This window comes from Octopus bimaculoides, chromosome 14 (genome assembly GCF_001194135.2).
Source record: "Octopus bimaculoides isolate UCB-OBI-ISO-001 chromosome 14, ASM119413v2, whole genome shotgun sequence".
NCBI classification, from domain to species: domain Eukaryota; kingdom Metazoa; phylum Mollusca; class Cephalopoda; order Octopoda; family Octopodidae; genus Octopus; species Octopus bimaculoides.
The window spans coordinates 35,536,729-35,546,491 of record NC_068994.1 but is presented as its reverse complement, the minus strand read 5'-3'; the positions used below and the strand labels follow the sequence as shown (position 1 = coordinate 35,546,491).

At 35.4% G+C, this 9,763-nt stretch overlaps 1 protein-coding gene and 1 long non-coding RNA gene across 6 annotated transcripts in view; one reads left to right on the top strand and one right to left on the bottom strand.

The window, feature by feature from the left end:
• LOC106881593 (protocadherin beta-15) overlaps positions 1–9,763 on the top strand; it is a 363,194-nt gene that overhangs the window by 149,823 nt on the left and 203,608 nt on the right. The gene's annotated exons all lie outside the window — the stretch shown is intronic.
• Positions 1–9,763, bottom strand: part of LOC128249440 (uncharacterized) — a 347,579-nt gene that overhangs the window by 264,548 nt on the left and 73,268 nt on the right. For both annotated transcript variants that reach the window (XR_008265561.1, XR_008265562.1), the window contains exon 2: positions 4,309–4,355. This is a non-coding gene — a long non-coding RNA (uncharacterized LOC128249440). The remainder of the gene's footprint in view (positions 1–4,308; positions 4,356–9,763) is intronic.

The following is a 9,763-nucleotide window of genomic DNA, read 5'->3' as shown; positions in this document are numbered from 1 at the left end:
GTTCCCTGCCCAGAAAATCTTGTACCTGTGTTCTTTGCCTGTGAGGAACCTCGCAGAACCTCCTCTCCATCTTACTTCCTGGATGTAGCACATATCTACGCGTCTCCGTTCAAGCATCTCAACAATTTCACCAGATCTACCTTTCAGCGTGCCGACGTTGAGAGTGCCAATCCTAACAGTATGGGTGTTGGGGGTGTGGGCCTGTAGCCTGGGAAGGGGAAAAGCAGTGTCGTGTACCTGAAAAGAAAACTTGCAATTGGAAGAATGCATATACTCATATATCATTTGTATATATATATATATATATACATACATATAGATACTCATATACACACACACACACACTAACACATACATTTATGTATTAGATATATACATCAGCAATGACTTTCTCACTGTTAATGCTTTCCCTGTATATTCCAAAAATTTAATTCTTTTCTTCCCAAATAAATTGCCCTTCATATTTGAATATTTGAGGGTCCGATGAAGCTGTGGGATATTATCCAGGCACTCAGCTAAGGGTCCACAGCATAAACTTTGTTTTCCCTGTGTCATCTCTTTTTCTTATATTACATACATACATACATACATACATATAAAACAACTGGCTTCCAGATAGTTTTCATCTACCAAATTAATTCACAAGGCCTTGGTCAGCTCATGGTTAAAGTAAAAGACATTTGCCCAAGGTAGCATGGTGTGCCACACTGTAGGAAAGCAAGCTTCTTAACCACATAGCTACACTGGTGCCAGTCTTTTATTTTTTACTTATTCCAGTTATTAGACTGCGACCATGCTGGAGTACTGCCTTGAAGAATTTTAGTCAAACGAAGTGACTCTTTTACCTAATTGCAAAGTTATGGGAGCATAAACATACCAACACCAGTGGTGAAGTGATGGTGGGGGACAAACACACACACCAAGTCACATACATACACATATACAGCAGACTTCCTTCAGTTTCCATCTACAAAAACCACTCACAAGGCTTTGGTCAGCTTGGCACTATAGAAGAAGACATTTGCCTAAGGTGCCTTACAGTGAGGCTGAACCTGGAGCCACGTGGCTGGGAACCAAACTTCTGACTACACAACTACATATGCAGCTATAACATAAAACTGTAAAATACCTTGTTATTTACGCATCATTTTCAGAGTTTTTATGTTACATTTTTGACATTGTGTACTTAATTATGTATACATGAGTGATAAGTTACTTTGCTAACGACATATCATTAAAAAATAATTGGTCAAACTTTCCTCATTGTTAGTTTCTGTTATTTCCATTCCTAAAGATATGCCATCTTCTGATTTGTTGTTTTGCATCGTGTAATTTATTTAGATCTTGTAACAAATGTATTAACAAGAAAGATGTTTTGTTACAAATTATAGGGGGAAAAAAAAAAAAGGAAGTAAACTTCTAGTGATTTTTTAGGTATGTTTGTGTGTGTGTGTGTGCATGTGTGTGTGTGTGTGTGCATGCATGTGGGTATGGTGGTAGAGGTATGTATTCTTTTTTTTTATTTATAATTTTGCTTGTGTGTGCATAGAATTCTTTCAGGAGACAAAACTTATTTATTTGACCTTACTCAAGCTCATTTGTTCATTTACATGATATGTATATATTTACATGGAATATATATATATATATATATATATATGCATGTATGTATGTGTCTATGTATGTGTATGTGTGGGTGTGTATCTATGTGTATGTATATACATACATACATGTGTGTATGCATGCAGGCATCTTTTTAAAAGTGAAGAAAAGATGTGAAAAGAAAGCTTTTTCTTGAAATTTACAATGTTAATAAAACCCACACCAACATGAGCACCAATACATGTGAGGGTGTGCATATGTGTGTTCATGTGTGCATGCATATGTGTATGTCAATATATATATATATATATATATATATATATATATATATATATATATATATATATATATATATATATGCACTAAAAGAAAAGAAAGAAAGTAGAAAGAAGTAGAAAGTGGTAAAAAAAAATCCAACTAAAGATAGTAGGAAGAAACAAGTAAAAACAATCGTGTAAACAAATTCTCCTTTATCAAATACACATTAGAAACCATTAAATATATCTTCATAGCATTAAGAAAAAAGAAATAGATAAAAAAATGTACAAAAATATCTTTTCAACATCAGTCTTCGAGATTAGCTGGCAATACATAGGCCAAGATTCCAATCGAAATTGTCTGTCATGTGAATGAAACTGAATGTACTGGTTGGATTTCTTGATAAAAAAACATTAATTCACTGGCATAAACAGGCAGTTATATGCAGTGGCATAGTCCCCGGTGTATCTACTGATGCATACTAAAATTGTAGCAAGTCCGATTTACAACTTCCTAGTATAATGGGAAACATCTTGGGAGTTCTTCTTATTGATATTTTGAAGAATGTGCTTCTGACCAACATTGATACATTGATTTAAAGCATGGTTTGTCTGGCATCAAACTCGACTGCAAGCTATAAAGAATAGAAGCACAAACTAGGAATAGAAATTTACCAGAATATTTAACACATTGAACTCACATAGATGTAGTTCTGGCCATAACTTTAAGTAAATAAATGGTAATCTATTTATTTATTTTATTCACATCTGAGATATACAAAACCAAATAGAAAATATTCTGAAGATGTAAGGAAAGAAAATACCTAATATAACAAGTACTTAAAGATAATACATTGGGGAGTGTTGTTGCTTTGTCTTCTTAAATTCTTGCACTATTTGTTCCAGTTGACTGTGCTCTGAGTTCAAATCCCATCAGTGATAGCAAAAATAAAGTACCAGTTAAGTACTGGTGTTCAATTTAATCAGTCGATACTGAGGTTTCCCAGGCATTTCTAAGCAAGAAAGCTAAAGCTGAAAATTATGTATATTGTTTATATTGGTTGAACTGGTGTCTTCCTCTTGATTGTTGCTTTCACTACGATTCAGCTGTTGTATGTTCCAGCCTTCTTCCAGTGTCTTGTGCTGAACTCTGCAATTATATTAGAATTTTGAACCTAACCCCTTATTTGATCCAGAGGGGTACACTGTTCTCATTCCACTCTCTGTATTTCATGAATTTTTTTGCTTTAGTTGATTTTTGGTGAATTGCCTTAGTACCTTGACTGGGATTAAACTCAGAACCTCCGGGTGACTGCACTGCATTAACCAATGTCTTTATTACTATGCTAGTATAAACAGTATTCATAATATAAATTCCTTATCACAGAAGTCCAGAATTATATGGCTGAGAATTCTGAATGAATCTTTTCAATGCTGTTTGTGTATTAAGGGTATGAAACTTGGTAAAGTGAATGACAAGAGGACTTCTATCTACTTTCAAACTCAGAATGGGTTAAACAGGTCACTTCTCTCTTGCTTGGAGGTGACCATTTCATAGCAGCAACAAATGCACAGTGCCAAGCGGGCAAATTTGGTGAGCAAAACTAATGATGGGGATAGGGGTATGAACCACGATGGCACAGATTTCTTGTGAGAATCAATGGACCCAGATATATTTAGCATTGAAAGCTATTGTGTTCAACATAAGTCAGCAGGAGAAACATCCTATGGAACACATGGGTTTGATCAAATGATTAGGTGAGACTTAAAGTGCTGTTGCTCCAGTTTTTCTATTCCACTGTGGAACTGAGAACTTTACTTCACAATCCATAATTACTTTATTAAGTACCAGTATACTACTGGAATTTCCAAAATTTCTTCTAGCAAGAAATGAGGCTGAAAATCCAAAAACAAATCTTCACAGCTCTGGTTGTAATTTAAAGGTAGATGCAGGGAAATATTAAACCCATAGAGGTCTTAAGTACTTAAAAGATTTTGGTGGCTCCATATATATGTAATTCAAAATATAAGCAATAATAAACCATGAGGCATAACTAACACTAAGGTAGAAAATAATGTTTATTTTTGAATACTTCCACTTTATTTATATTTGAAAAGTTTTCCACTTTTTTTAAATTGCAAAGACTTTGATCAGATCCTCACTGTAGCACCATGAACATTTAAAATTATATTTCCAATCATGTAAACAACTTCAATTATGATTTTAACAAGTTTAAAATGATTTTTTGCATACATTAAACCATTTACCATTTCTATGGTGCACCCCTTCCCTTGATACCCCCAAAGCATGTGCTTATTGTGCTTACTGATTAAAGTGCTAGGTAGATGAAAGCGTCAAATTCTAATGGATATTGTATTCTTATGAGGGGCAGCAACATCAAGTATTAATTGATTTTTAAAGACATAATGATTGAAGAATGCCACATACCTGTAATCTTCTAATTAACAGGATATGTCACATATCTGTCACTGTATCTGAAATAAATTGATGAAAGAAGAAAAGAAAGATTATTTACCTGAGATATTGACAATTTATTTGAAGTAATAATCTGTCCTTGACAGCATCTAAATTATTCTGTTAATTAAAGACACACTAAGCAATGTTGAATGAAATATAGCTGTGTACAGTCGTATTTTACATGTTTGTATACATTTGGACTTGGAGAGATAAATTGTTTCACAGGTGATCTTGAGAGTATAAATTCTCCTTTTAGACTATATGAGTATAAGCACATTACCAGGCTATGAACAATCACCGGGTGTCCCTCTGCCCATCTCTAAAAAGGGATTTAGCTCAAACCTCTTGGGAGTTTGAACTAATTACCACAAGTTAATGAAACATTCATCAATTTCATAGTGTTCCAGCTGCTTACAGTAGTGATCATTAACACACATGGTGCTTATTTCATTCAGTATGGTGTATGTTGCACTAAAGTACTAAGAGTTAAATGTCTTCTCAATAAGTACATCAACGAACTGCGCCTGGGTACAAATTGTTGAAACATCATTTGGTAGTCTGGTACGTCATCAGCCTGCTGAGCTGAAATTCTGTAAACCTTTAAATATTTATTTATGTATCTATTTATTCATTTGTTTGTTTGTTTGTTTTTACTTGTTTCAGACATTTGACTGCAGCCATACCTTAAGGAGTTTACTCCAACAAATTGACCCTAGCACTTATGTTTGCTTGTTTTTTTAAAAATCTGGTACTTATTCTATCGGGTTTTTTAAATTTTTTTTTATGCTGAACCACTAAGTTATAGGACATAAACAAACCAATACTGGATTTCAAGTGGAGCAGGGAGGAACAAACACAAAGATAAATATGCACATACACACACACAGCCAGCTTCCACACAGCTCCATCTACCAAATCCACTCACAAAGCTTTGGTTGGTCCATGGCTATAGCAGAGGACACTTGCCCACAGTGCTGCACTGTGGGACTGAACCTAAAACCATGTGGTTGCAAAGTGAGCTTCTTAGTCACATGTTTTTGTTGTTTTCTTTTTGTTTTCTGTTTTTGTCACCAACAAAAACGGTGTCTTTATGGAACATAAAAAAGCTGGTTAACCTGGCAGAACTCGTCTTTCTCTCGACTGTTCAATACAGTTGAAAACAGCAAGAACACAAGAAGTTTATGGGGTAAAATGCTTCAACCTAAAAACGAACACATGTTACAGACTCTGCTCACCAGAAGATTACTTCCAACCTTTCTGTGGACCTCACATGACATTATTTCAAGTAAAATGTCTAAAAATATTATTCCTTTTACTTTTCCTTATCCTTTTTTTTTTTTTTTCCTAATCAGACTAGAATGGTTATGCAATGACAGCTTTCATGTTTGAAGATATAGTATTACATAGCATGCAATGATGAGTCAAACAGATGCTATTTCGAGAGATTGGTTAGTCGCTGGGGTTATTGGAAATAATAAACAGCAACCTTTTGATCAATGGAGTAGCTTTTACTGATGTAACAGTCACAACCAGTCGATAATTTCATCTCACCTCTGGCTGAACTTGGAACAAAAACAAATCAATGTGAATTGCTTTTGTACGTGTCATTATTAACAGGATTTATTTTACAATTTTCTGTGGAAAATTCTTATTTTTGTTGTTTTGCCATTGAGGGAGAAGTGAGCAGTTCAGTTGCTGAATCTGTCTTTCAGGTCTTTTATAAATGTATATGTCATTTTTTTTTTTATAGGTGTGTATGTTATTCTTATTAAAGTTAGATAGATAAACTTTTTAGAAGTTCCACTTTCTTTCTATTGCGTTTAGTTTCTGTATTTGTATTATTGTTTTATCTCTTACGTGTTCCAGTCATTAGATTGTGGCCATGCTGGGGCACAGCCTCAAAAAACTTTTAGTTGAATGAATCGACCTCAGTACTTATTTTTTTAAACCTGGCATTTTATTCTATCAGTCTTTTTTGCTGAACAGCTATGTTACAGGGATGTAAACATACCAGCACTGGTTGTCAAGTGGTGGTGGGGGACAAACACAGACACAAAGACACACACACAGTAGTTAGGGTGTTGCATTCACATTCTAGTGATTGTGATTTCAATTGGTAGACTGGGCGGTGCATTGTTCCTCTTGAGCAAAACACTTTATCTCACATTGTTCTGCTATCATTTCAATACCTGATGCATGGTACACCTGTGCACCTGTTCAGACAACATTGATTTGATGGAGAGAGTGAACTAATGTGCAGCACAAACATTTGATCACTATAAACAAATCATTTGTGTAGCTTGTTCAGCAAAAACTGAACACTCGTATGTCATCTTCGATGGCAGAGTCCATCATACATATATAAATATTTGTATAAATTTAAATAATAAGGGTGAAAAATTGAATATTAATTTGATTAATATCAATTTAAAACCAATGGCCTAGCATATTGAAAAATCTGAAGATTCAGAAAAATTATATTACATACATATAAGAGGGATGACCACTAAGTAGACGTCCATTATACTAGCATAATGGACGTCCACTTAGAATAAGGTCTTCTACTATATAGCCACAGACAAACCAAAGCCATGTGAGTGGATTTGATAGATGGAAACTGAAAGAAGCACACCATGTATATATATGTGTGTGTGTTTTTGTTTGTCTCCCACCACCGCTTGACAACCAGAGTTGGTGTGTTTATGTCCCCATAACTTAGCAGTTTGGCAAAAGAGGCTAATAGAATAAGTACTAGGCTTACAAAGAATAAGTCCTGAGGTCAATTTGTTCGACTAAAGGTGGTGCTCCAGCATGGAAACAGTCAAATGAGTAAAACAAGTAAAAGAATAGAAGAATAAAAGAATATATGCAGAGAGAAAATGTCTGTATACTTTTATGTTTCTCTTCTTTTTTATTTCACTGGTTTCAGTCATTAGACTGTGGTCATGCTGGAGTTCTACCTAGAAGGGCTTAGTCCAACAAATCAGCCCCAGTACTTATTTTAAGTCTGGTACCTTGACCCATCAGTCCCTTTGACTGAACTGCTAAGTTATGGGGATGTAAACAAATCAACACAAGTTCTCATGCAGTGGTCAGAGACAAACATAAACATGATCACACTCACACACCCACACATACACACGCACGCACGCATGCACACACTTACACATACACACACTCACACAAACACATACTCACACATGCATGCACATACAGGACATACACACATGCACGCATGCACACACACACACACACACAGACTTTTACCAAGGTATTGGTCAGCCTGGAGCTCTTGTAGAAGTCACTTGCTCTAGGGGCTCTGCAGTAGGACTGAACCTAAAACTATATGGTTGCAAAGTGAGCTTCTTAACCACAGCCATGCTTGTGCCTATATATGATATATATGAAAAATGTGTCTGTGTTTTCTTTTACATATATCAACAATATCACTTTTTAAACCTTGCAACTAAAATTTCCAAAAGAAACTGTTTTAAGAAGGTGTACATTACTCATGGAATCTCCTGTTATAGCAATTTTCTTTTAATATCAATTTTACCAAAACAAATACCCCTCTAAGAAAAGTCTTATCATGATAAAGACAAAAACAAAAAAAAAATATTACTACTAATAAAGAGAAACAATTTATGTACCAGTTTATTTTAAGCACCAAGACAATTTATTCCAATCTTCTTACCGGTTCCTCTAACATGTAACATTTGCATGCTCGGCAGATCTATTTTCAGCTGTGCCAAGAGTATTCACCTGGCCAATGTTTATTGGTTTCCATTTCTGATGATAGCCGTTCTTTCATTTAATTGCCAATTCACCTGAGGAAATTACTTTCCAAAACCATCTCACCTCTAGAATATGCTACAATTAAATTTGCTCTAATTGCAAGTTCTTCCTCATTTTCCTTAAGCAAAGGCCACAGTGTGAATTTGGAATGTTATTGGTTTTAAAATTCAGTGGCCAAACAGGCAAACCAAACTTTAAGAAAACATGTAAATACAGTGATGACTGTGTAGCAAGAAGTTTGCTTACCAGCAGCACGGTTTTGGTTTAAGTCTCATTCGGTTATGTGTCTTCCACAACAGCCCTGGGCCAACCAAAAGCTTTTGGGGTGGATTTGGTAGATAGAAACTGAAAGAAACCTATTGTACATAAGTGTATATGTGTATGTGTGTATATGTGTGGATATGTGTATTTTTGTGTGTGCATGTGTATATGTGTGCACATATGTGTGTGTGTGTGTGTGCATGTATGTGCATGTGTGAGTGTGAATGTGTATATGTTCACGCATGTGTGTGACTGTGTCTGTGTGTGTGCATGTGTATTTGTGTGCACACATGCCTGTGTGCGTATGCATGTATGTGTACGTGTGAGTGTGAATGTGTATATTTTCACGCATGTGTGTGACTGTGTCTGTGTGTGTGTGTGTGTGTGTCTGTGTGTGTGTGTGTGTGTGTGTTACTGTCTTCTTGACTTTATATCACATAATAATCATAAGTGTGTGTGTGTGTGTAATATGTTAAAAAAAAATATTTGTTTGACATTTGTGTTTAGTTCATGCAAATAAATATTTGAGCACTAGCAAAGACCCTTACTGTATATATTACTCCCTCATATTCCTGTCCACACTATCAGTGCAACAAATACACTCAAATGCTTGACCTTTTGTGATCAGATTCATGTACTAATGTATGTATCAATCAGTCTTATTGACCTTTCCCTGAAAACTGATTGCTATTTCTGAAAACACCTGACTGTTTGGCATTGAACCCCTTACCAGCACACACCAACGTCTGGTTCACAGACGTTTTGGCTCCTTGTTCTTACATTTTCTGACAACTGTACAGTGACCACTGCTAGCTGTTTGCATACCATCCCCAAACAAACCCATTCCTTTCTGCATGTCTCCCTATCTAGTTACCTATATTGTGTCTATCCATTCCATAGTCCCTACATTAACTATTATCTTCAGTTCTCTCCCAATCCTAGAATGTTTATCCTTGAAAAATTCCCTCCATTCATATATTTTTTTTTACCTGTAGCCATGGACTTTAGTACTAGAATAAGAAAAATGTGAACTGCTTTCATTTCACAAGTCTCCAAAGGGCTTTATGAAGATCATAGACACAGCCTTTTACTTCAAAGCATGGAATAAATAACTCTTGCCAGTTATTAGCTGTCGGGACACCACATCCTTCAAAACTTCCATGCTTTCCAAAATTCACCAACACTTTAAATGCCTGCCTAAGCATCCTTTCTTTTACATGGCTCTTTTGTTGTTCAATTTTCCTACCTTGTTAAGTTTTTTATTCTTTACTATTCTTTGCTTAAATTACAGCCACTCTCCCAACCATCTTTTACACTTTTCCCATGTATGTGTGTGTGTGTGTGTGTGTGTGTGTGTGTGTGTGTGTGT